Source organism: Pongo pygmaeus, chromosome 2 (assembly GCF_028885625.2).
Source record: "Pongo pygmaeus isolate AG05252 chromosome 2, NHGRI_mPonPyg2-v2.0_pri, whole genome shotgun sequence".
NCBI classification, from domain to species: Eukaryota; Metazoa; Chordata; class Mammalia; order Primates; family Hominidae; genus Pongo; species Pongo pygmaeus.
The window spans coordinates 65201978-65229944 of NC_085930.1; the positions used below are offsets into that span (position 1 = coordinate 65201978).

Below are 27967 nucleotides of genomic sequence, written 5' to 3' on the forward strand. Positions count from 1 at the left end.
TCTTTCTTTTTTTTGAGACAGGGTCTCCCTCTGTCACCCAGGCTGTAGTGCAGTGGCACGATCTTGGCTCACTGCAACCACCACCCCCCGAGTTCAAGCAATTCTCGTGTCTCAGCCTACAGAGTAGCTGGGCCTACAAGCATGAGCCACCATGCCCAGCTAATTTTTGTATTTTTAGTAGAGATGGGATTTTGTCATGTTGGCCAGGCTGGTCTTAAACTCCTGACCTCAGATGATCTGCCTGCCTCAGCCTCCAAAAGTGTTGGGATTACAGGCGTGAGCCACTGCGCCCGGCCTATTTTCCTCCTCTGATCTGACATCATGGGCATGTCTATTCTTCCTTCAAACCATTTCAGACTCATTCCTTCCTCCTATTACTCTTCTGAGGCCTTTCCTAATAACTTTAGCACACTTGACCTCTCCTACCACCAAATCAGAGGTATCCAAAGTAGGGGATATGCAACCCAGCATGTAACACACATGTTCTTAGCACACACGATGCCCAAAAAATGGAAACAGCCCAAATGTCCACCAACAGATGAATGAATAAACAAAATGTGGTATAAACTTACAATGGAATATTATTCAGCCATGAAAATGAATAAAGTACTGACACATGCTACCATGTGGATGAACCTTGAAAACATTATGCCAGGTGAAAGAAGTCAGTCACAAAAGGCCACGTATTGTGTGAGTCCATTTTTATGTAGTATCCAGAATAGAAAAATCCATAGTGACAGAATGCATATTGGTGATTGCCAGACGTTCAGGGGTTGGGGAAGAAACTGCTTGATGGGTAAGGGGTTTTACTTTGGAGTAATGGAAATGTTTTGGAACTAGGGGTAGTGGCTGTAAAAGACTGAATGTACTAAATGCCACTAAATGTTCAGTTTAAAATGGTTCATTTCACCTCAGTAAATTTTTTTAAAAATGAAGTAGCCATTCTTCCAGGTGAGCTGAAAAGTTGGAATGAGGCACAGGCTCCTTAAATTTCTAAGATGTAAAGTGCTGGGCAAATATCAGCTGGGGATGCTGAAGGAAGGAATAATCAGAAGGTCAGTAAGTGTGGCTTCGAAACTCTGCCTCAAGTAATAATGATAATGATAATTAGAGATAGTTATAATATTGACTTCTTTGGTTTCCTTGTAAACCAGTGTTATTTTAGAAAAAGAGGGAGACAGCTCTAATAATTACAGCTAACACTTCTACAATGCTTAATATGAGGAAGGCACTGTTCCAAGTACTTTACGTCTAAAACTTACTAAATCCTTACAACTGTGAGAGGTAGTATCATCACATTTCCATTATAGATGAGGGAATGGAAGAATTGAGAAGTTTAAATGAGTTCTCCAAGTCACAGATAAGGAAATGGCAGAGTCTAAATTTGAACCCAGGCAAGTCAGACTCTAGGCACTGAAGTCTCAACCACCAGGCTCCGCACTAAGTGCTCTCCAGGTTTTATCTCATTTAATCCTGCAAGGAAGGTGTTATTATTCCCATTTTATTTTATTTTATTATTTATTTATTTATTTATTTGAGACGGAGTTTCACCCTTGTTGCCCAAGCCAGAGTGCAATGGCACAATCTCCGCTCATTGCAACTTCTGCCTCTCAGGTTCAAGCAGTTCTCCTGCCTCAGCCTGCCGAGTAGCTGGATTACAGGCCACCATGCCTGGCTAATTTTGTATTTTTAGTAGACATGGGGTTTCTCCATGTTGGTCAGCCTGGTCTCAAACTCCCAACCTCAGGTGATCTGCCTGCCTCGGCTTCCCAAAGTGCTGGGATTACAGGCGTGAGCCACCGTGCCTGGCCTATTATTCCCATTTTAAAAATCCCTCTCATGCTATCCACATTCCACACCTTCTAGTCTTTCTTTCTTTTTTTTTTTTTTTGAGACAGAGTTTCGCTCTGTTGCCCAGGCAGGAGTGCAGTGGCGCCATCTTGGCTCACTGCAAGCTCTGCCTCCTGGGTTCACGCCATTCTCCTGCCTCAGCCTCCCGAGTAGCTGGGACTACAGGCGCCCGCCACCACGCCCGGCTAATTTTTTGTATTTTTAGTAGAGACGGGGTTTCACCGTGTTAGCCAGGATGGTCTCGAGCTCCTGACCTCGTGATCCGCCTGCCTCGGCCTCCCAAAGTGCTGGGATTGCAGGCATAAGCCACTGCGCCCGGCTTTTTTTTTTTTTTTTGTATTTTTAGTAGAGACCGGGTTTCACCATGTTAGCCAGGAGGGTCTCCATTTCCTGACCTTGTGATCTGCCTGCCTTGGCCTCCCAAAGCGCTGGGGTTACAGGTGTGAGCCACCACGCCCAGCCAGTCTTTCTCCTACATTTATTTTTACGTTGGTCCACATACTCCTGTCATTCTCACTTTGCTTCATTTTTCCTTTCTTCTTTTTTAAGAGACTGGGTCTTGCTATGTTGTCTAGGCTGGAGTGCAGTGAGGCAATCATAGCTTATGCTATCCCCAATTCCAAGTGATCCTCCCGCCTCAGCCTCCTCCCTAGCTGGATTACAAGAGCATATCACTATGCACACTAATTTTCTTTTCTTTTTTCTTTTTGGTAGAGATGGGGTCTCACGTTGCTCACGCTGGTCTTCAATTCCTGGGCTGAAGTGAGCCTCCTTCCTTGGCCTCTCAAAGTGCTGGGATTAGAGGCTTTGGCCACCACATCCAGCCTGAATTTTATTATTCATATTTTCTTTTAGTCTCCCATTACTAGAAGGCAGGGATTTTGATTACTGTTAATTTTCCAATATCCAAAATAATGTGTGGTACCTAATAGGCTCTCAATATCGAAAAGTAATACTGCACATGGCATTCTGTAGTATTAGGTAGGTATCTTGTGTTCCTGTGTTTGCGTAAATAAGATCATACACAATGTTCTGCTTTTTTAACTTAATGACTTTTTTTTTCTTTTTTTTTTGCGACGGAGTCTGGCTCTGTCACCTAGGCTGGAGTGCAGTGGCGCTATCTTGGCTCACTGCAACCTCTGCCTACTGGGTTCGAGTGATTCTCCTGCCTCAGCCTCCTGAGTAGCTGGGATTACAGGCGCGCACCAACACACCTGGCCAATTTTTTTGTTTGTTCGTTTTCTTTTCTTTTCTTTTTTTTTTTTTTTAGGCGGAGTCTCACTCTGTTGTCCAGGCTGGAGTGCAGTGGCGCGATCTCGGCTCACTGCAAGCTCCGCCTCCCGGGTTCATGCCATTCTCCTGCCTCAGCCTCCCGAGTAGCTGGGACTACAGGCATCCGCCACCACGCCCGGCTAATTTTTGTATTTTTAGTAGAGACGGGGTTTCACTGTGTTAGCCAGGATGGTCTCAACCTCCTGACCTCGTGATCTGCCCGCCTCCGCCTTCCAAAGTGCTGGGATCACAGGTGTGAGCCACCGCACCCGGCCTAGCATTTTTTAGCAGAGACAGGTTTCACTATGTTGGCCAGGCTGGTCTCAAACTCATGACCTCAAGTGATCTGCCCGCCTCGGCCTCCCAAAGTGCTGGGATTACAGGCGTGAGCCACCACGCCCAGCCATGTTTTTTTTTTTTTTTGAGACAAGAGTTTCGCTCTTGTTGCCCAGGCTGGAGTGCAATGACGCGATTTCGGCTCACCGCAATCTCCGCCTCCCGAGTACAAGCAATTCTCCTGCCTTAGCCCCCCGAGTAGATGGGATGACAGGCATGCACCACCACGCCCACCTAATTTTGTATTTTTTTTTTATATTTATTTATTTTTTCGAGACGGAGTCTTGCTCTGTCGCCCAGGCTGGAGTGTAATGGCGCGATCTGGGCTCACTGCAACCTCTGCCTCCCGGGTTCAAGCGATTCCCCTGCCTCAGCCTCCTGAGTAGCTGGGATTACAGGCGCACGCCACCACGCCCGGCTAATTTTTGTATTTTTAGTAGAGACGGGGTTTCTCCATGTTGGTCAGCCTGGTCTCGAACTCCCGACCTCAGGTGATCTGCCTGCCTCGGCCTTCCAAAGTGCTGGGATTACAGGAGTGAGCTACCGCGCCCGGCCCTTTTTTTGTTGTTTTTTAAATTCAGTAACTGTATCTAGTTCATTCTTGGATGGATGACAACCCAGATTGGATGTGTAGCAGCGTTCTTTTAACCAGTTTCCTATTAATCTTTATTTCATCCCCAGTGTTTCTCCAGAATGCAAATAATATGGCATTAAATATCTTCACACATAGCTTTTTGTGTATGTGTATACTTATTTCTCTAGAATTAGTGTCTAGAAGTGAAACTGCCGGGAGTAAGGATATATACTTTTAACATGTCCAAGTTCCACTGTGATAGCGCTGCGAGGGCACACAACAGGTTTCAATATACCTTGGACCAAACTGGATATTATCAGTTTTTCTAACTTGTTGCTAATGTGGTGGGGGAAAAATGAACTCGGAATTTACACACAAGGAAAAGACCGTTTAAGGTTCAGGGACTGTCCACATAGCTGTCAAGTGGCGGAGCCGTGATATGGCGTCAAAGTTGGACACTGTGCCCTGTGTCCTGAGGCACGTCTGGTGATCGCTGGGCCTTGCAATGCTGGGCAGGCAGGCCTTCCTCTCCCCTTCTAGGCCTCTGGCCACTCCTGGCTGGCCGAAAGCCGGTTCTTCTCGATTACCGAGTGCCCCTCCTGAAAGCAAATTAGCATCGCCTAACCTCTTCAGCTTCGAAATGGCGGCCACCAAATCGCGAGGCCACGCCCCGGGGGCGGGGCATGAGCTCAGGCCAGAGCGATGGATGCCCGAGCCAAGTTAGAAGTCGACTGCCAGTAGGGCTCGCGCAGAATCGGAGAGCCGGTGGCGTCGCAGGTCGGGAGGACGAGCACCGAGTCGAGGGCTCGCTTGCCGGGGCCGCCCGAGAGTCTTAATCGCGGGCGCTTGGGCCGCCATCTTAGATGGCGGGAGTAAGAGGAAAACGATTGTGAAGCGGGAACGGTTTTCTGCTGCTTTTTTTGGGCCCCGAAAAGGGTCAGCTGGCCGGGCTTTGGGGCGCGTGCCCTGAGGCGCGGAGCGCGTTTGCTACGATGCGGGGGCTGCTTGGGGCTCCGTCCCCTGGGCTGGGGACGCGCCGAATGTGACCGCCTCCCGCTCCCTCACCCGCCGCGGGGAGGAGGAGCGGGCGAGAAGCTGCAGCTGAACGACAGGACGTTGGGGCGGCCTGGCTCCCTCAGGTAGGTGGCAGGGCCGGGTCGTGGATGCTGGGGGAGTCGGGCGGCGGGGCTGAGGGATCGGCTTCCAGGGCGACCGGGCCTGGGTGGCGCTGATGGAGCGGCCCCGCGGCTGCCGGGCAGAGGGCTTGGGCCAGGCCGCTGTCACCCCGGGTAGAGTTGGGCGGGGGCCCCGGAGTCCGGTGTCATGGCCGGCGAGCCTAGGTCCCACATCCCACTCAAATTTCCTTGTGTTTGGCGGAAACGTGCCAACGCCACCCTTATGCCATGCGCATTCCTCATATTTGGCAGTGGGAAAATCCGCCCAGAGCTGCCCCATATCTGTTGTCACTTGGATGGGGCAATTCCTTTTCTCTTGGGCCGCCGAATGTGGGACCCGGGCTTGCACCCTTTCTCAGGGTACTTCAGTCAAGTGACACCCTTTTAGAGAAGACGTGAGGAATCGGGTAAGAGAGGAGGAAACTGGCCAGTGCCCTACCACAAAGGCACAGGGGCCTCTTCTTGGGTATCAGGGCTAGCCTTGGGTATCAGGACTCTGTGGGTTATTAATGAAAGGCTTGGGATACTTACAGAGGATTGGCCTCAGGACGCTTTGGAATGAAGAGCCAGGGCTGTCTTGTGTGTGAAGCGAGAGCCGCCGGGACGCTTCAGCTCTGCAGCTGCTGAGGCTCTGCGAGCGAGTCGATGCCCAAGAGAGAGGCGTTTGGACGTCGTGAGAGGCTAGGCGGTCGTGTTCATTCATTGTTCTCGTTCTAGGGCCCTGGGTGTGCCCCTGGTATTCATTCTGTGGTGGGAAGAAGGAATGGAACTTATGTGTATCCTTGAGATGTGAACGGGTTCTAGGGGGTCACTTAATCTAAGTGGAAAATGAATTCAAGGCACGTTCATTGAGCGTTTCTGTTTGCCTGGTCCTCTGTGGGCTGAGTGGAGAGACTCTGCCCTCCCTGCGCTCCTAAGGCGTGAAAACAATGCAGTATGATAAGAATTGGCTTATCAAGTGTTGTGGGGATTTAGAACAGTTAGTTTTGCTTGGGGAGGAGTTGAGGAAGCTTCTACACTCGAGGAGACTTCTGAGTCGAGTTTTGAAACACCGGTGAGTAAGTGCTCACCAGGTGAGGAGGAGCTCAGGGAACAGCTGGTACAAAGGCTGAGAGCCATGTGGGAGTTGGGATGAGTTTGGGGAGCAGCAAATTGCCTGGGGTGCAGGAAGGAAATGGTGAGAGATGTGAATAAAATAAAAGTTGCTAGAATTGTGAGGGGGCTGTCTTTGTTGTAGATAGTGAACTAGTTGAATTTGGATTATTGTACATGGGTTGCTGAATCTTCATTCTTGCTGATAATTTTCTCCCTTTGTTGATGTTGAAGCTGATAGTGATTGAACATATTTAGTTTAACTTAGTTAATGACTATAACTTTTTTTTTTATTTTTTCAGAACAATTCAAACTTTTTTTTTTTTTTTTTTAAAGGAACAGGATCTCACTCTGTCGCCCAGGCTAGAGTGCAGTGGCATGATCATAGCTCGGTTGCAGCCTCTAACTCCTGGGCTTAAGCAGTTCTGCCTTTGCCTCCTGAGTAGCTGGAACTACAGACAGGTGCCACCACACATGGCTAATTAAAAAAAAAAAATAGTAGAGATGGAGTCTGGCAGTGTTGCCTAGGCTGGTCTCAAACTCCTGGGCTCAGGCGATCCTCCTGCCTCCACGTCTCCCTCCCAACGTGCTTGCTGGGATTACAGGGGTGAGCCACTGGCCAGGCAGAACTTTTTTTTTTTTTTAAATAATAGAGAGGGGGTCACATTATGTTGGCCAGGCTGGTCTTGAACTCTTGGGCTCAAGTGATCCTCCAGCTTCAGCCTCTTAAAGTGCTGAAATTACAGGTGTGATCCACTGTGCCTGGCCAGCAGAACATTTTTGATAAGTGTTTTATATCAATGTTTTGCACTTACACAGTGGTGAATGAATTGAACTCATATATTCCTGGGGATTCTTGCAAAAAATTCTCTTAAAGTTATACTTGCTCACAAAAATGTTAACTTTATAAATGTAGAACACTCTCCTACTAATTTTTATTTTATTATTCTATTGTTTTTTATTTTTTTGAGACAGAGTCTCACTCTGTTGCCCAGGCTGGTGTGCAACGGTGCAATCTCGGCTCACTGCAACCTCCGCCTCCTTGGTTCAAGCAATTCTCCTGCCTCACCCTCCGGAGTAGCTGGGATTATAGGCACACACCACCACGCCCGGCTGATTTTTGTATTTTTAGTAGAGATGGGGTTTTGTCGTGTTGGCCAGGCTGGTCTCGAACTCCTGACCTCTAGAGATCTGCCCACCTCGGCCTCCCACGGCCTCGCTGGGATTACAGGCATGAGCCACTATGCGGGGCCTAAATTTTAAATATAAATAATGTACTCCCCAGTCTTACAGAAATTGGACGACTATAGAAAACAAACATCAAAAAAAGTGTAGAATGTGAGTATTTTTAGTTTAATAAGTGTATTTTATAAACTATTTGTATTGACTTCTCGGATAACCTGTTATAAAATCTTTATCCCCATAAACATAATTTTCCTAAAATAGCTATAATATTGTGATTAATGTTTATGCTAAAGTGACTATTATGGAATTAACAGACTTCAGTTGCAGTTCCTAAATCTTGCTTTGGTTGTGATGATTATATACCACTGAAGAACATTCAGGATTATTTTGGCTTGTTTTTACCCTTATCATTCAAGGGCTAAGCTGTTTAAAATGCAACATAAACATTTGACCCAGTTGAATGCTGGGATACTTGGAAAAATAAACCTGTTACTGTTTCTGTACTAAAGGCTTATCTTTTAAAGATATGTGGTGTTTTTTTAGTGCAGTGGTGCGATCTCGGCTCACTGCAACCTCTGCCTCCTGGGTTTAAGCATTCTCCTGCCTCAGCCTCCTGAGTAGCTGGGACTACAGGTGCCTGCCACCACGCCTAGCCAACTTTTATGTTTTTAGTAGAGACGGGGTTTCACCATATTGGCCAGGCTGGTCTTGAACTCCTGACCTTGTGATCTACCCACCTTGGCCTTGCAAAGTGCTGGGATTACAGGCGTGAGCCACCGTGCCTGGCTGATATGTGGTGTTTTGTGATTATAAATTGTAGTAGAGTTCCTTAGTTTTGTTAAAGTCTTGTCAGTAGTTGTAAAAACATCAGCCAGTTGTGGTGGCTCAGGCCTGTAAGCCCAGCACTTTGGGAGGCCGAGGCTGGTGAATTGCTAGAGCTCAGGAGTTTGAGACCAGCCTGGGCAACATGGTGAAAACCTGTCCCTACAAAAAATACACACACGCAAAAAGAAAAAAATTAGCAGGGTGTGGTGTAGTATGCCTGTAGTCCCAGCTGCTTGGGAGGCTGAGGTGAAAGGCTCACCTGAGCCCAGGGAGATTGAGGCTGCAGTGAGCCATGTTCATGCCACTGTACTCCAGCGTTGGTGACGGAGTGAGACCCTGTCTTAAAAAAAAAGTGGCCTTTAATAGAAGGCTTGTGCATATTTTATGGGATTTGGTTTAGCTGGAAAAAACAGTGAGCAGCAGATTAAGCTGGTAATTTCTGACAAAAAGTATCTAAAAGATGAAGTGAAGAATGTTAAACATCAAGTATTGTATTACAGTTGCTCTGAGACTAGTGGCTTTTAGTTTATAACATGTCATTTGTTTGCTCTGAAGATTAAACAAGTTCATACTTCTTGGAAGTTAAATTTGACTTTTCCAGAAGCCCTGGATTATTTATGAAATAAAAAATATAATTGATAACTTTAAACTACTATTTCAGGTAGTCTATTACTAGTAAATGTATGATTCTACATTTAAATTTCAGGTAAATCTTTTTTAGTAACCTACTGCCTAAAAAAATGTTACATGAGGGAGTACTTTTGTTTGCATGTTAAGAACATAATAGGCCGTACATAATAATCTTGATCTTGGGAGGAGCTTGTTAGCCAAACAGCATGCCTTCATGTTGACTTGCAGAAGAGAATTTTAAATATTGCCTTTGAAAGGCAGTAGGTAATGTGACAGTGAGGGGGTTTGTGAAACCATAAAATTGAGCTTTGACTTAGTTTTTTGTTTTTAAGTTGTGCAGATCTTGGGAGTCATTTCTTCAAAACAAATGACTATGTGGTGGCAAATTACTTACCTTGAATAAATTAATTGGAAAATCAGAGAACACTGGGTTTATTTAGGATGAGGTTGTTTAAGTCTTTTATTGTTATGTGTATGGGAGGGTAGAATTCCTAATTGCTCATCTGACTGGGTTCAAAATGTAATACTAGATATTTGTGTTGCAATTCAGTTGGTACTTTTGGTATAGGGCTAACATATCTTGCCTGTAATTTTTTTTTTTTTGAGATGAAATCTGGTGCTATTGCCCAGGCTGGAGTGCAGTGGTGTGATCTTGGCTCACTACAACCTCCGTCTCCCAGGTTCAAGGGATTCTCATGCCTCAGCCTCCCGAGTAGCTGGCATTACAGGCGCCGGCCACCTTGCCTGGCTAATTTTTGTATTTTTAGTAGAGACGAGGTTTCACCATGTTGGCCGGGCTGGTCTTGAACTCCTGACCTCAAGTGATCCACGCGCCTCGGCTTCCCAAAGTGCTGGCATTACAGGGTCGCTCAGGCATCTTGCCTTTTAATTCTCATGATAGTAATGGCTATTTTTTTCTTGCCTTAGAGTTGTAAGTAAAAATTCCTTAATTACACATTAAGGTTTGATCTTTAATTTTACAATGTTTGAGTCATTTTGTTATTTCTTTTCTCCCAGAATGACTTGCATAGCTTTAAATGATTTTAGTTAATTTCAGATCTGTTTGCCTTTCTTCTAAAATGACCCCTAGAATCTCAGCTTAACCAAGGAAAATGTCAAGTGGGTGTTGTTTCTTTGTTACTGGTTTTGGCCTAGACTATCTAAAGTTTGGCAAATTACTCACAAAGTATGTTAATTGGCATCACATTCCAATCAGTGTACATAGTATTTTTTGAGGAACACTTGACACACGGTTTTATTTTTAGACCAGATTCTAAGGGGTTTTACTGGGTGGGGCTTAACAATCCTAAAGCTAGTTTACAGTTTTAAAATCTTTATGATTTAGAGGTTGTTTACATTTTTTGTTAATAAATGGGAAGCAGCAGGCAGTGGCAGTCAATTTTTTTTTTTTTTGAGACGGAGTTTCGTTCTTGTTGCCCAGGCTGGAGTGCAGTGGCATGATCTTGGCTCACCACAGCCTCTGCCTCGTGGTTCAAGCGATTCTCCTGCCTCAGCCTCCTGAGTAGCTGGGATCACAGGCATGTGCCACCACGCCTGGCTAATTTTGTATTTTTAGCAGAGACAGGGTTTCACCATGTTGGTCATGCTGGTCTCGAACTCCCTAACTCAGGTGATCCGCCTGCCTCAGCCTCCCAAAGTGCTGGGATTACAGGCGTGAGCCACCATGCCCAGCCCTCACATAACTTTTATGATATTATGTTCTTATAATTGTTCCATTATTAATTATAATTAATCTCTTACTGTGCCTAATTTATGTTAAACTTGATCCTGGGTATGTATGTATAGGAAAAAACATAGTGTATACAGTATAGTATACTGTTCTTGCTTTCAGGCATTCATTGGTAGTCTTGGAACATATTCCAAGTGGATATGGGGAGCGCTACTATGTGATGGAATGTTACTCAGTAATAGAAAGAAAGGATGTACTGATGTATACTACAACATTGAAAACATGCTAAGTAAAAGAAACCATGCAGGAAAGACCACATTGAATTATTCCATTTGTATGAAATGTCCAGAATAGGAAAATCCTTAGTGACAGAAAGTAGATTAGGGGTTGAGGGATGTAGGGAATGGTCAGTGACTGTGATAGGGTTGTATTTTTTTTATTTTTTATTTTTGGGTGATAAAAGTGTTCTACAATTATGGAGATGGATCCACAACTGTGAATATAATAAAAGCCATTTTATTGTATACTTTTTTTTTTTTGAGATGGAGTTTTGCTCTTGTTGCCCAGGCTGGAGTGCAGTGGTGCGCAATCTCAGCTCACCGCAACCTCTGCCTTGGGTTCAAGCGATTCTCCTGCCTCAGCCTCCTGAGTAGCTGGGGTTACAGGCATGCGCCACCATGCCCGACTAATTTTGTATTTTTAGTAGAGATGGGGTTTCTCCATGATAGTGAGACTGGTCTCGAACTCCCGACCTCAGGTAATCTGCCCACCTCGGCCTCCCAAAGTGCTGGGATTTACAGGTGTGAGCCACTGCACCTGGCCCCTGCCTGGAAATTCTTAAGAATTAAATATTATTTTTTTTGAGTAAGTAATAAGGTCACATGTCACAAAATTTAAAGGATATAGAAAGTTATGTTGTGCATAGTAATTCTACGTTCCCCTTTGTTCTCTAGCTACCCAGCTTCCTTTCACAGAGGGAAATGTGAATTCTTATGTATCCTATTTTGTGATGACATAAGAATATTTAAGGGTAGATGTGCTGGCCTTACTTTCTAGCTCAGATCTTCCAGGCTTTCCCTGGCTACCAGACTTAATACCAGACTTGGTATTAAGACTAATACCAAGAATATACAATTCTTGCTTCCCTGTCTTGCTCACATGGCTTTCTCATAGTAATAGTATGTTTAGTGGAAATCAAAAGCCAGTATTTTTAAGCCCCTGAAGGTGCAGGCCAGTGCATTTGGTGCAGCATAAGGCAAGTTCCTACCTTCAAGGACCTTATCTAATTGAGAGAGGCTGACATTTCCTTACTTTTATCTATTCCTCTTTTTTTTTTTTTTTTTTTTTTTCCGAGATGGAGTTTCACTCTTGTCACAAAGGCTGGCGTACAGTGGCTTGATGTCGGCTCACTGCAACCTCTGTCTCCTGTATTCAAGTGATTCTCCTGTCTCAGCCTCCCAAGTCGCAGGGATTACAGGCATCTGCCACCACGCCTGCCTAAATTTTGTATTTTTAGTAGAGATGAGGTTTCATCATGTTGGCCAGGCTGGTCTTGAATTCCTGACCGCAGATGATCCACCCGTTTCGGCCTCCCAAAATACTGGGATTACAGGCGTGAGCCACCGCAGTGGCCAAGTTGAATTTCTTGTATAGATGTCTTATGTCTCTGTTTAAAAATGAGGCATGTCTTACTCTTGCCTATATATTTCCAGTGGGGCATGTCTTATTCTTGTTTATATATCTCCAGTTCTTAAAACCTTGTCTTACACAGCAAACATTAATCAGAGGTTAATCACTTATGGATTTAGTTTCACTCTACTGCCATCTCTACAAAATGCTTACAGTAAAGAGGCTACACTTACTAAATTCAAACTTAGAACTTTGTAACTTAGGACCTGTCTGTTAGAGGAGCTAAGTTGCTTAAGCTTCTCCCTCTATTGGGCATTATATGTAGAGTGCTCTAGGTTCTGCCTGCTAGCTGCTTGATGACATTTGCCTGCTTTAGCAGCACACTGACTCTTCAGCTCAAGCAGCTGTTACCATGCTGGCTATTTCCTTTTGCATTGATAGGTTTTAGATATGGAAGAAAGTTATACCCAGAGAGAATGGGGGGATAAATGATACTCTTCTACCATTTTTGACCTTAGTCTGGTCTAGCATTATAGTGTGATTTTGAGAGGAGAGATTGTGATTTCCCTGTCTGGTATTATCTAATATTGCCTGACAATGCAAAATGGACCCCTAGGCTGTCTTATGTAAGTTGGGGGGGGGGGATTGGGGGGGATGTGTGTGTGTGTATCTATAATCCAGTGACATTTAACAACATTCACAATGTCTTAAAACCATCACCACTACCCGTTTCCAGAACCTTTTCGTTACTTCAAACAGAAACAGTACTCATTAAGCAAGAACTCCTCATTCCTCCCTATGCCCAGTTCCTCGTAACCCCTATTCTACTTTCTCTCTATGAATTTGCCTATTGCAGTTACCTCATGTAAGGGGAGTCATACACTATCTGGCCTTTTTTTGTCTGGCTTATTTTACTTAGCACATTTTCGAGGTTTATCCATGTGGTGGTGGCATGTATCCGTATTTTATTCCTCTTTATGGCTGAATAATATTTCATTGTATGAATATATCATTTTGTTTATCTCCTCATCCGTGATGGACACTTGGATTATTTCCACCTTTTGGTTGTTGTAAATAATGCTGCAGTGAACATTGGTGTACAAATATCTGTTTGAGCCCCTGCTTTCAGTGCCTTAGGGTAATGCACAGGAGTAGAATTACTGGATCATATGGTAATTCTGTGTTTACTTTTTGAGGAACTGCCAAACTGTTTTGCACAGTGACTGCACCATTTTACATTTCCAACCAGCAAAGCACAAGGGTTTCAGTTTTGCCACATCTTTTCCAACACTTGTTATTTTTTCTTTTTTAATTTTTAAAATAACAATCCTGGGCTGGGCACGGTGGCTCATGCCTGTAATCCCAGCACTTTGGGAGGCCGAGGCGGGCGGATCACCTGAGGTCAGGAGTTCGAGACCAGCCTGGCCAACATGGTGAAACCCCATCTCTACTAAAAGTACAAAAAAAATTCGCTGGGCGTGGTGGCGCATGCCTGTAATCCCAGCTACTTGGGAGGTTGAGGCAGGAGAATCCCTTGAACTCGGGAGGCGGAGGTTGCAGTGAGCTGAGATGGCGCCATTGCACTCCACAAGAGTGAGACTTCGTCTCAAAAAATAAATAAATAAAATAACAACCCTAATGATTGTGAAATGGTTGTAGGCTTTTCTTTTTGCATTTTAAAAAATTATTATTTTTACTATTTGAGAGATGGGGGGGTCTCACTATGTTTACCAGGTTGGTCTCGAACTCCTGGCCTCCATTGATCCTCCCATTTTAGCCTCCCAAAGTACTGGGATTACAGGTTTGAGCCACTGCGCCTGGCCCTCCTTTTCTTCTTATTGCTACTTAGATCTAATGGGCAAACCAGAACCTTTGAATTTGGCTATATTTGGATCTGATGGGTTTTTTCCTCCGTCTTAAACTTGTGTATAATGTTGTTCAAAGAGATACATTAATTAGACAATTAATGACATCTTTTTAAAAAGAACACTGTTTTTCTTTCATCCTTGTGAAGTGTAAGAAGAAAAATAAGCAAAAAAAAATGAATAAAGTTTTTCTATAAGTTGATACACATAGTTGTAGTTACTTTATACTCATACCCTTTTTTTGTGTTGTGAGTGACACAGTCTCACTCCATTGCCCAGGCTGGAGTGCAGTGGTGTGATCTCAGCTCACCGTAGCCTTGACCTCCCGGGCACAAGCCATCTTCCCTCCTGAACCTGCTGAGTAGCTGGGACTACAGGTGTGTGCCACCACACTCAGCTAATTTTTGTATTTTTTGTAGAAATGGGGTTTTGCCATGTTGCCCAGGCTGATGTCGAAGTGCTGAGCTCAAGCGATCCTCCCGCCTCCCAAAATGCTGGGATTATAGGCATGAGCCACTGTGCCTGGCCTCTCATACTTTTTTATTCTATTATGTATTTAGGGCCAGCCTCTGTGGCTCATGCCTGTAATCCCAGCACTTTGGGAGGCCAAGGAGGGAGGATTGCTTGAGGCCAGGAGTTCAAAACTAGCCTGGGCATCATAGTGAGACCCCCATCTCTAAAACCAAAAAAACTAGTCAGGCATGTGGTATGCGCCTGTAGTCCCAGCTACTTGGTAGGCTGAGGAGAGAGGATTGTTTGAGTCCAGGAATTGGAGGCTGCAATAAGCTATGATTGTGCCATGGTGCTCTAGCCTGGGCAACAGAGCAAGATGCTGTCTCTTGAAAAAAAAAAAAAGAAAAAGAAAAGATGAATAGTCTGTCTGAAATGGCCAGCAATCGCAGCTGCTGACCTGACCTGCATCTACTGTATAAGTCAAGCAGTTCAACTTTTTATTATAATGTCATGGCTTTTCTTTGCTTCTTGGAAGCGCTTCCAGCATCACTAGTGGCACTTCATATGGGAGCCATGGTGTTATTCAAAGTTTATGGTATTGTACTGTACATGATGAAAAATACAGAAGACCCATGAGAGATCACTTTTTTTTTTGAGACATAGTCTTGCTCTGTCGCCCAGGCTGGAGTGCAATGGCATGATCTCGGCTCTCCTCTGCCTCCTGGGTTCAAGCGATTCTCCTGCCTCAGCCCCCCTAGTAGCTGGGATTGCAGGCACTTGCTACCACGACCGGCTAATGTTTATATTTTTAGTAGAGACAGGGTTTCATCATGTTGGCCAGGCTGGTCTCGAACTCCTGACCTCAAGTGATCCGCCAGCTCGGCCTCTCAAAGTGCTGAGATTACAGGAATGAGCCAATGTACCCAGCCAAGAGATATCACTTTTTACTGCAATAGGAAATGTACTGGAGAGACCAACTGCTCACAGGGACACAAGGCCTTTTAAGTGGATACTTGCAACTTGTAACACTTGAGTTCACTGCAATAGAAAGAAGAGGTGGCTATGAAATTACTATAGTAATATAGTTTGTACAACAGGTTTGTTTTGTTTTGAGGCAAAGTCTCACTCTGTCACCCAGGCTGGAGTGCAGTAGCAAGATCTCAGCTCACTGCAACCTCTGCCTCTCAGGTTCAAGCGATTCTCCTGCCTCAGCCTCCCAAGTAGCTAGAATTACAGGCCTGTGCCACTATGCCCAGCTAATTTTTGTATTTTTAGTAGAGATGGGGTTTCACCCTCTTGCCCAGGGTGGTCTCAAACTCCTGGCCTCAAGCGATCTACCCGCGTCAGCCTCCCAAAGTGCTGGGATTATAGGCATGAGCTACCGCACCCAGCCAACATCATTTAATTTTATGCAGTTATTTATTTATTTAATTAAAAAAATTTTTTTTGAGATGGGGTCTCACTCTGTTGCCCAGGCTGGAGTGCAGTGGCTTAATCTTGGCTCACTATACTCACTGCAACCTCTGTCTCCCGGGTTCAAGTGATTCTCCTGCCCCAGTCTCCTGAGTAGCTGTACAACACCTGGCTAATTTTTTGTACTTTTAGTAGAGACAGGGTTTCACCATGTTGGACAGGCTGGTCTCGACCTCCTGACCTCAAGTGATCCACCTGCCTCTGCCTCCCCAAGTGCTGGGATTACAGATGTGAGCCACTGCACCTGGCTTCAGTTATATAATATGCTGCAGTTATTTAATATACTGCATCTTAACATTTGTTTACATTTCTCTCAACTGTGAATGTGTGTCTGTGCAAATGGTGTTATGTATGATCTGTAAGTATATGCATAAGTTTTGATTTTTTTTTTTTTCTTTGAGACCCTGTCTAGCTCTGTCACCCAGGCTGGAGTGCAGTGTTGCGATCTTGGCTCACTGCAGCCTCTGCCTCCTGGATTCAAGTGATTCTCTTGCCTCAGCCTCCCGAGTAGCTGGGATTACAGGCACCAGCCACCATGCCCAGTTAATTTTTGTATTTTTAGTAGAGACAGGGCTTCACTGTGTTGGCCAGGCTGGTCTCAAACTCCTGACATTATGATCCACCCATCTCGGCCTCCCAAAGTGCTGGGATTACAAGCGTGAGCCACTGCGCCCGACCTAAGTTTTGATAAATTTTAACTTTTTATAATTTGTGTTTTATTTTATGATAGTAAATGATAAAAGACTAGTATCTACATACATTGTATGCATTCATGATATATCTAACATCTAAATTTTTTTTGATATTTTTATGTTACAGTGTAAGTGCCAGTTTTTTCAAATTATTACAAATCTCCCCAAATTTTCCAATATATTTATTGAAAAAAAATCCACATATAAGTGGACCTGCACAATTCAATGTGTGTTGGGAAGGGTCAATTGCATATTGAGTGAAAACAGCACTAAAATATGTTAAGTAAGACCTCATTTTTTTTTGAAGAAAAATACTTACAAGTATGTATCTGCGTGGAAAAGATGGAGTCAGGGCAAGGTAGAGCATGCCTATAATCCCAGCACTTTGTGAGGCGGAGGCAGGGGGATCACTTGAGCCCAGGAGTTTGAGACCAGCCTGGGCACCATAGCAAGACCTCATCTCTACAAAAAAAAAAAAAAAAAAAAAATAGCTGGGCATGGGTGCACCTGTAGTTCTAGCTACTTGGGAGGTTGAGGCGGGAGGATCACTTGAGGTCAGGAAGTTGAGGCTGTGTGGTAAGCCATGATCTTCCCACTGCACTCCAGCTTGGGCAAGAGTGAGATCCTGTCTCGGAAAAAAAAAAAAAAAAAAAGACTGGATACAAATATCTACAAATGTTCACATTTGTCGTCTATAGGTTATTTTAAGCTTTTGGTATTTTTCCATAGTTTTTTTATTATTATTATTATTATTATTTGGCATGATCTTGGCTCACTGCAACCACTGCCTCCCGGGTTCAAGCGATTCTCTGTTTCATCCTCCTGAGTAGCTGGAATTACAGGCGCCCACCACCACCCTTGGCTAATTTTTGTATTTTTAGTAGAGATGGGGTTTCACCGTCTTGGCCGGGCTAGTCTTGAACTCCTGACCTTGTGATCCACCCACCTCGGCCTCCCAAAGTGCTGGGATTACAGGCGTGAGTCACCATGCCTGGCCTATTTTTATTTATTATTGTTTTTTTGAGATGGAGTCTTGCTCTGTCTCCCAGGTTGGAGTGCAGTGGCATGATCTTGGCTTACTGCAGACTCTGCCTTCTGGGTTCAAGCGATTCTCCTGCCTCAGCCTCCAGAGTAGCTGGGATTACAGGTACTCATCACCCTGCCCAGCTAATTTTTTATGTCATTTATTTATCTATTTATTTTAGAGACGGAGTTTCGCTCTTGTTGTCCAGGCTAGAGTGCAATGGCGTGATCTCAGCTCACCACAACCTCCGCCTCCTGGGTTCAAGCAATTCTCCTGCCTCAGTCTCCCGAGTAGCTGAGACCACAGGCATGCGCCACCACGCCTGGCTAATTTTGTATTTTTAGTAGAGACGGGTTTTCACCACGTTGGCCAGGCTGGTGTCAACCTCCTGACCTCAAGTGATTTGCCCGCCTTGGCCTCCCAAAATGCTGAGATTACAGGCATGAGCCACCGTGCCCAGCTCATATTTTTAATTTGTTTCCCTCCCTCTTTGAACATGTATTCTGTGATCAATTCGTGTATCTTTTTTTTTTTTTTTTTTGAGACCAAGTCTCGCTCTATTGCCCAGGCTAGGGTGCAGTGGTGCGATCTCGGCTCACTGCAACCGATCTCGGCTCACTGCAACCCCCGCCTCCCGGGTTCCAGCGATTCTCGTGCCTCAGCCTCCCGAGTAGCTGGGACTACGGGCATGAGCCACCACGCCTGGCTAATTTTTTTTGTATTTTTAGTAGAGACAATGTGTCACCATGTTGGCCAGGCTGGTCTCAAACTCGGACCTCAGGTGATCCACCCGCCTCGGCCTCCCAAAGTGCTGGGATTACTGGCATGAGCCACCACACCCGGCCCAATTCGTGTATCTTAAAAAATTATTGGGAAAAGAAATTATTGCAAAAAATCTATATATATCGGTATGAGATTATAAGCATGTAGGAAAACACTGAAGAATAATTGGTTATTGGGAGAAGGAAAGGAAAGATAAAACAAAGAAGGGGTTAAAAGACCCCCTCTAATATATGCAGTGTTAAAGTGCTATAGAAAAAAAACAAAGCAGGGTAAACATTTTAGAAGTAAAAAGGCTTGCTATTTATAACGAGTGCCTTTGTAAAGACATTAATTGTGAAGATTTAAAATAAAAGGAAACGAAGTTATATAATAAGAAAGGCTGTATCCTTCATCAGGCTCATTTCTTTACCTGCTTGTCTGTGCTTATTCCCTGGGCACACTTTAGCTTTTGTTTTACCTCTGCGTTAGTCTGTTGAAATATTGCCCCTTTAAGCTCAAATACACAATGAAATATCCTTGTCTACCTCTTCTTCCACTCAAGCTAGAAGTGACCTTACCACATTTCAGATTCTTATAGTACCTTTCTTGAGAATCCTCCCTACCCTTAATTTCATATTTTGTTGTAGGCCTACTTGTCTTCCTGAAAGCTCTTAGCCCAGTGCCTATCACATATTGAATTTTTGTTAAACGGTGGTGGTTTTTACTTCTACTTTAAGGGGTTCTGGAATGCAAGGACCATGTCTCCCTGAACTTTATATTCCTCAAAGCAGCTAACAGTTGAAAGTAGATTCTTAGAAATTGTTGAATGAATGGTGCTCTTTATTCTTATCTTCCTTTCATTCCTTGCTGGGTTACAGTCTATAGAGAGGCATTCTGGTTCTTTAGATTTATGTGATAGTGATTCGGTATTCATGAAAAAGGGTTAGGATAAATATTGTAATTGTTAAATTTTCTCCATTAATATTCAGCAGATATTTGAGTACCTAATTTTGTGCAGTGTCCTATACTGGATGATGGATTATAACAAGATTATAGGAAATACATGTAGTTCTTCAATGCTTTCGTGTATAATTATGTAGGTTATATTTTCTTTTTTGAGATGGGGTTTCATTTTGTCACCCAGGCTAGAGTGCAGTGATGCAGTCATGGCTCACTCCAGCCTCGACCTCCTGGGCTCAGACAATTCTTCTGTCTCAGCCTCCTGAGTGGCTGGGACTGTAGGCACGACTACCATGCCCGATTAATTTTTTTTTTTTTTTTTTTGAGATGGAGTCTCGCACTGTCTCCCGGGCTGGAGTGCAATGGCGTGATCTCGGCACAGTGCAGCCTCCGCCTCCTGGGTTCACGCAGTTCTCCTGCCTCAGCCTCTCAAGTAGCTGGGATTACAGGCGCCCATCACCACACCTGGCTAATTTTTTGTATTTTTAGTAGAGATAGGGTTTCACTATGTTGGCCAGACTGGTCGCGAACTCCTGACCTGGTGATCCGCCCGCCTTGGCCTCCCAAAGTGCTGGAATTACAGGCATGAGCCACTGCGCCTGACTGCCCAGCTAATTAAAAACAATTTTTTTGTAGAGTTGATGTTCCCCCCCAGTTGCCCAGGCTGATCTGGAATTCCTGGGCTCAAGCACTCCTCCCACCTTGGCCTCCCAAAGTGTTGAGATTACAGATGTGAGCCTTTGCTCCTGACCCTAGGTTATATTTTTGTGTTTCATTTACTATTTTATCCTCTGGCAAAATAGCAGGGTATAATTTAGAGCTTTAATGAATTAATAGTGTAACTAACAGTGAAAACTGTGTGTGTGTGTGTGTGTGTGTGTGTGTGTGTGTGAGACAGTCTCTGGCCCCCATGCTGGAGTGCAGTGGCACGATCATAGCTCACTGCAGCCTCAAACTCCTGCGCTCAAGTGATCATCCCGCCCAGCCTCCTGAATAGCTGAGACTAGAGGCATATGTCACCATGCCCAGCTAATTTTGTTTCATTTTTATAAAGATGGGGTCTCACTCTGTTGCCCAGGGTGGTCTTGAACTCCTTGGCTCAAGCCATTCTACTACCTTGATTTCCCAAATTACTGAGATTACAGGCGTGAACCACCACGCCTGGCCAGGGAAAAATTTTAAACATGTCCTTCTTTTGAGAAAATTATTATTGAAAAGTTGGTTAAAAGTAATTTCTGAAGAACAAATGATATTACCAGTTTTACAGGTGTCTTACTGTAACTCTTAGAAGTTGTTAAAGTTTACTATTGAGTGCACCACTAAAGACTAGGGAATTTTTTTCTTTTCTTTCTTTCTTTCTTTTTTTTTTTTTTGAGACTGAGTTTTGCTCTTGTTGCCCAGGCTGGAGTACAATGGCATGATCTTGGCTCACTGCAACCTCTGCCTCCTGTGTTCCAGCGATTCTCCTGCCTCAGCCTCCCAAGTAGCTGGAATTACAGGCATGTGCCACCACGCCTGGGTAATTTTGTATTTTTAGTAGAGACTGGGTTTCTCCATGTTGGTCAGGCTGGTCTTGAACTCCCGACCTCAGGTGATCCGCCCACATCGGCCTCCCAAAGTGCTGGGATTACAGGCGTGAGCCACTGCACCCGGCCGATGGGAATTTTTCTATTTGAAAGCCATTGACTTCAGAAGGAAGTGTAGGGGAGCTGGCCAAATCAGATGGTTACTTTTTTTTTTTTTTTTTAAGCAGAGTCTCACTCTGTCACCCAGGCTGTAGGACAGTGGTACGATCTTGGCTCACAGCCACCTCTGCTCCCTGGGTTCACATGATTCTCGTGCCTCAGCCCTTTGAGTAGCTGGGAATACAGGTGTGCACCACCACATCCGGCTAATACAGATGGTTACTTCTTGAAATTGCTTTGGTAAGATGTAAACTTGGGGGAATACCTCTTCTCTTGAGGACACATCTCCTCTGCCAAATGAGTGTTGCCAGTGTGTAGAATGAATGATTCACTTATATTCTGTGTCCTTATCTTTGAGGAGGGCTAATTTTTTTTAACCACTTGTTGAATATGCAAGATTTACTGTGAAAATTAATGCCTTTAGTATGAAAGAGAAATTAGTGTTGAAATTGTTAGTGTTTCCAGGTGATTTTTTTCCCCCTTCCTTCCTACTTCATTATGTAGCTTTTTTTTTTTAACTCCACTGTTACTTGGCTATCTGAGTAATCATTCCTAAACCATATTTTATTTGTACATTGTGTGTTTTGGTACTTGTGTTAATGGTGTACTTTGAATACACATCTGTTTATTTTAAAAATCAGCAGTTGCTGACTAGATGAAGAAAACAGTGACTGATTTGAAGGTGAAAAGAAAAACTCGGGTTAAAAAAGAGTCCAGACAATGTGATTTAAAATGAAAATAATTTAAGCTCATTTGTGGTGAGAGTTAAAAATAAAGTTGGCTCCAGGTATCATTTGTGGAACTGATTGTTTTAGCATAATTGTTTTTGAACTAGCTCATTTTTAACTTGTATTTTTAAAGTTACACTTTTAAAATGTAGGAGTCTGTTTTGTAAACTTGTACAGCCCCTGCTAACTTTTAGAAGAGTAGAGTGGCTTATTTCTTCATGTGTGTTTATTCTGGGCTGTCATCTGATGAAGTTACCAGTTTGTGGTCAGAAATTGAGAAAGAGGAGTGAGGAAACTCAAAATATTGACACATACACATCACCTTGCAGTGCATGAGAGTGCCCTTTTGGACTGGTGAGGAAGCTAACATTTGAGCATATTTGCTCAGCAGAAACTTTTTATGTGTGAGATTTATTTTTTTTCCAGTGTTGTGACCACTTAAAATTTATTTATTTATTTATTTTGTTTGTTTGTTTGAGACAGGGTCTCACTCTGTTGCCCAGGCCGGAATGCCGTGGCACAATCATGGCTCACTGCAACCTGGACCTCCCTGGACTCAGGTGATCTTCCCACTTCAGCCTCTTGCGTAGCTGGAACTACACATGTGCTACACTGTGCATGGCTGATTTTTTTGTAGAGATGGGGTTTCTCCATGTTGTCCAGGCTGGTCTCAAGCTTCTAGGCTCAAGCAGTCTGCTTGCCTCAACCTCCCAAAGTGCTGAGATTACAGGTGTGAGCCACCACACCTGGCCTGAATTTTTTTTGTTTTTTTTTTTTTGAGACGGAGTCTCGCTCTGTTGCCCAGGCTGGAGTGCAGTGGCGCGATCTCAGCTCACTGCAACCTCTGCCTCCCAGGTTCACACCATTCTCCTGCCTCAGCCTCCTGAGTAGCTGGGACTACAGGTGCCCACCACCACGCCTGGCTGTTTTTGTATTTTTAGTAGAGACGGGGTTTCACCCTGTTAGCCAGGTTGGTCTCGATCTCCTGACCTTGTGATCCGCCCGCCTCGGCCTCCTAAAGTGCTGGGGTTACAGGCGTGAGCCACCACGCCTGGCCGGTAATGAAGATTTTAATAATGACTTTAAAAACCAGGCACAGTGGCTCACTCCTGTAATCCCAGCACTTTGGGAGGCCAAAGTGGGTGGATCATTTGAGGTCAGGAGTTTGAGACCAGCCTGGCCAACACGTTGAAACCCTGTCTCTACTAAAATCACAAAAATTAGGCCGGGCGTGGTGGCTCACACCTGTAATCCCAGCATTTTGGGAGGCTGAGGCAGGTGGATCCCCAGGTCAGGAGTTCGAGACAAGTCTGGCCAACATAGTGAAACCCGTCTCTACTAAAAATACAAAAAATTAGCCGGGTGTGGTGGTGTGTGCCTGTAATCCCAGCTACTCGGGAGGCTGAGGCAGGAGAATCATGTGAACCTGGGAGGCGGAGGTTGCAGTGAGCCGATATTGTGCCATTGCACTCCAGCCTGGCAATAGTGTGAGACTCTGTCTCAAAAAAAAAAAAAAAAGACAAATACAAAAATTAGCAGGGCATTGGAGGTGCTCGCCTGTAGTCCCAGCCACTCAGGAGGATGAGGTAGGAGAATTACTTGAACCTGGAGGCAGAGGTTGCAGTGAGCTGAGATCGCGCCACTGTACTCCAGCGTGGGTGACAGAGGAAGACTGCATCTCAAAAAAAAGACTTAAAAGAAACCGGTAATATCGTTATTATATTTCTGCCTGTCTTAATTCTTTATCCATTTGCTGTAGATTATAATGTTAGCTGCATGAATGAAAGATTACATTTTTCCAGCTACTCAGGAGGCTGAGGTGGGAGGATTGCCCTACTCAGAAAGGGCAATAGGAAGATTTGACTGCTAGGCCTTGCTAAACAAAAGGATAGAGCCAAGGGATAGGGCAAAACAAAGTCATCCTTAACCCTAAGTTTGTCCAGCTGCTTCTTGACTCTCTTTTGGACAGAAGTTTTAGGACTTGTAGTTCTTGTACACTTAACTCCTGAGAAGCTTGCTGCATTAGTCAGAATTGTGATAATTCTTACCACTGTCCAAAGGAATCTAATCTCATTTTTCGGGAGAGTAGTTGCGGCAGTACAATCCATGAGAAAACTTAAGTGGGTGTTCTAGTATGGCTTACTTCTCTAGACGTTGATAAAATAACATTTTCACTCAAACATTTATTCCTCAGATTTAGCTTTAATGTGGCAGATGTACCTTAAAATATTAGGATTCAAATCACTTAAAATGATACCCAAAGTACAGGTAGTAACTCTTTAATAATTGTAGTCTCTCCAGATTTGACTTGTCCTGAAGCTACTTCATTGTACTTTGTATGTGTGCTGCTCTCTAATAGTCTTGCACCTTGAACATAGTGGTGCTTTCTTATTTTTTACAGGATATGATAAACTGAAAAAAACCAGCAAAACCTTTCCAGGGTTTTTGAAGGTTTGTTGTCTAATTTATAGTTTATTAATCTGGTACTACTTATTCATTTTTAGAAATGCCTCTGAATGCAACAATTCACTGAAATTATTTCTAGAGGTGGACCACAGGGTGAGAAGGCTGAAATGACTGTTGAGTTGAAAATGCCTTAATCACAACCCTATATTCTTCTGGATTATGAGCATCAGAATAAATTATACAAGATTCCTGTGTAAGATCACTTCTCAGCAATTTATTAGGAATTGCACAAGGAGGTAAACTGGATTTCTTTTTTATTTTTATTTTTTTTGAGACAGAGGTTTGCTCTTGTTGCCCAGGCTGGAGTGCAGTGGTGCGATCTCGGCTCACTGCAACCTCCGCCTCCCGGGTTCAAGCGATTCTCCTGCCTCAGCATCCCTAATAGCTGGGATTATAGGTGCCTGCCACCACGCCTAATTTTTTGTATTTTTAGTAGAGATGGGGTTTCACTATGTTGGCCAGGCTGGTTTTGAACTACTGACCTCAGGTGATCCACCCATCCCAGCCTCCCAAAGTGCTGGGATTACAGATGTGAGCCACTGCACCCGGTTTCTTCTTAATTTTTAAACAAGTCACTTTTTGGCAAATATAGTATGGCCCCTATAGTTACTCTTTTCTTACTTTGATCCTTAACATGTTTGCATACGCAAGAGTGTTCTGTCTGCTATATAGTCTGTTTCTTAGCCTGATGGTGCTTTGTGTAGGTTGAGATATGAGGATTATGGGAATAGTGCTCAGAACTCTGCAAGCTCTCTGGAAATACAGTACACCTTTTTGCTTTAGCAGAATGTTTGTGAGTTCTGTGCTGAAGCCTGGGGGTTGAGTGGTAGATATTGTGCTTTTATCTGTCATTTGATTTGTTGCCTGAGGACAGAGATGCAGTGTTATGGGTAGGACTTGTGTCTTGCCTTACCAGTGTTTAGACTTTTTAAAAGATAATGAATCTTACTTCTTGAAAGAATAGGAGATGAAAATCAATGTCCTCCTGCTTCTGTTCTTCTCTTTCTTCATAGCTTTCCACTTGGCATATAGCAGAAAACTCTTTGGCTATATTTGGTGCATTTTGTTGGTGGAATTCCTCAAGAATGCATTCTTGACTTTTTTCTTTTTTTTTTTTCCCTGAGACAGAGTCTTGCTGTATCACTCAGGTTGGAGTACAGTGATGTGATCATGGCTCTCTGCAGCCTCAACTTCCCTGTTAAGCCATCCTCTCCCCTCAGCCTCCCACCCCCGGGCCCTGCCCCAATAGCTGGGACTTCAGGCCCATGCCAGCATACCCAGCTAGTGTGTGTGTGTGTGTGTGTGTGTGTGTGTGTGTGTGTAGAGATGGTGTCTCCCTGTGTTGTCTGGGCTGTCTATAAAACTTGACATTCAACAGTCTCTTGTTTTTATTCATTGAGAAACTGGCTTCATCCTTTTACTGAAATGGGAGAAGTGTTATTTATCTTACTATTTTTTTAATTAATTATTTTTTTTCCTGAGATGGAGTCTCGCTCTGTTGCCCAGGCTGGAGTGCTGTGGCGTGATCTGAGCTCACTGCAAGCTCTGCCTCCCGGGTTCACTCCGTTCTCCTCCTGCCTCAGACTCCCGACTAGCTGGGATTACAGGCACCCGCCACCACACCTGGCTAGTTTTTTTTTTTTTTTTTTTTTAATGTATTTTTAGTAGAGATGGGGTTTCACCGTGTTAGCCAGGATGGTCTTGATCTCTTGACCTCGTGATCCACCCGCTTCAGCCTCCCAAAGTGCTGGGATTACAGGCATGAGCCACCGCGCCCGGCCTAAATTAATTTTTTTGAGACAGAGTTTTGCTCTTGTTGCCCAGGCTGGAGTGCAATGGCACGATCTGGGCTCACTGCAACCACTGCCTCCTGGGTTCAAGCAATTCTCCTGCCTCAGCCTCCCGAGTAGCTGAAATTACAGGCGCCTGCCACTATGCCTAGCTAATTTTTTTGTGTTTTTAGCAGAGACAGGGTTTCACCATGTTGGCCCAGCTGGTCTCGAACTCCTGACCTCAGATGATCCACCTGCCTCAGGCTGGGATTACAGGCGTGAACCACCACACCGGGTTCCTATGGGAGTGTTTTAAGTTAACATCCAGGAATCTAAACTACAACTAGCATTATGTAGTTATGCTTAAGAAAGCATTTTTGGGGCCGGGTACGGTGGTTCACATGTGTAATCCCAGCACTTTGGGAGGCCAAAGCAGGTAGCTCACTTGAGCTCAGGAGTTCAAGACCAACTTGTGCAACATGGTGAAACCCTGTCTCTATGAAAAGTGCAAAAATTACTGGGATATGGTGGCATGTGCCTGTGGTCCCAACTGCTTGGGAGGCTGAGGTGGGAGGATCCCTTGAACCTGGGAGGCAGAGGTTGTAATGAGCTGAGATTGCGGCACTACACTTCAGCCTGGGTGACAGAGCGAGACCCTGTTTCCAAAAAAAAAAAAAAACTTTTTTTTTTTTTGGGGGGGGGGGCATGTCCACCAAATATTTGGAAATTGTTATATTTCCTGTAAGTGGAACTATTTTTTCTCCATATCTGAAATCTTTCTGTTTCTGTGCATTCTTTTTTTTTTTTTTTAATACTTTAAGTTCTAGAGTACATGTGCACAATGTGCAGGTTTGTTACATATGTATACATGTGCCATGTTGGTGTGCTGCACCAGTTAACTAGTTAACTCATTGTTTACATTAGGTATATCTCCTAATGCTGTCCCTCCTCCCTCCCCCCACCCCATGACAGGCCCCGGTGTGTGATGTTCCCCACCCTGTGTCCAAGTGTTCTCATTGTTCAATTCCCACCTATGTGTGAGAATATGTGGTGTTTGGTTTTCTCTCCTTGCAGTAGTTTGGTCAGAATGATGGTTTCCAGGTTTATCCATGTCCCTACAAAGGACATGAACTCATCCTTTTGTATGGCTGCATAGTATTCCGTGGTGTAGATGTGCCACATTTTCTTAATCCAGTCTGTCATTGATGGACATTTGGGTTGGTTCCAAGTCTTTGCTATTGTGAATAGTACCACAATAAACATACGTGTGCATGTGTCTTTATAGCAGCATGATTTATAAGCCTTTGGGTATATGCCTGGTAATGGGATGGCTGGGTCAAATGGTATTTCTAATTCTAGATCCTTGAGGAATTGCCACACTGTCTTCCACAGTGGTTGAACTAGTTTACAGTCCCACCAACAGTGTAAAAGTGTTCCTATTTCTCCACACCCTCTCCAGCACCTGTTGTTTCCTGACTTTTTAATGATCACCATTCTAACTGGTGTGAGATGGTATATCATTGTGGTTTTGATTTGCATTTATCTGATGGCCAGTGATGATGAGCATTTTTTCATGTGTCTGTTGGCTGCATAAATGTCTTTTGAGAAGTGTCTGTTCATATCCTTTGCCCACTTTTTGATGGGGTTGATTTTTTTCTTGTAAATTTGTTACAGTTCTTTGTAGATGCTAGATATTAGCCCTTTGTCAGATGGGTAGATTGCAAAAATTTTCTCCCATTCTGTAGGTTGCCTGTTCACTCTGATGGTAGTTTCTTTTGCTGTGCAGAAGCTCTTTAGTTTAATTAGATCCCATTTGTCAATTTGGGCT

General features: G+C 44.1%; 1 protein-coding gene across 6 annotated transcripts in view; it reads left to right on the top strand.

The window, feature by feature from the left end:
• Positions 1-4755: 4755 nt before the first annotated feature.
• The window catches only part of RAF1 (Raf-1 proto-oncogene, serine/threonine kinase), a 79928-nt gene continuing 56716 nt past the window's right edge, over positions 4756-27967 (top strand). The window contains exon 1 of one of the 6 annotated variants that reach the window (XM_054480351.2): positions 4756-5172. The gene's annotated coding sequence lies outside the window, so the exon portion shown is untranslated. Of the gene's footprint in view, positions 5173-5438; positions 5616-7275; positions 7639-27967 lie in introns of those variants that run through there. The other 5 variants (XM_054480352.2, XM_063661711.1, XM_063661714.1 and 2 more) reach the window with 5 other exon arrangements.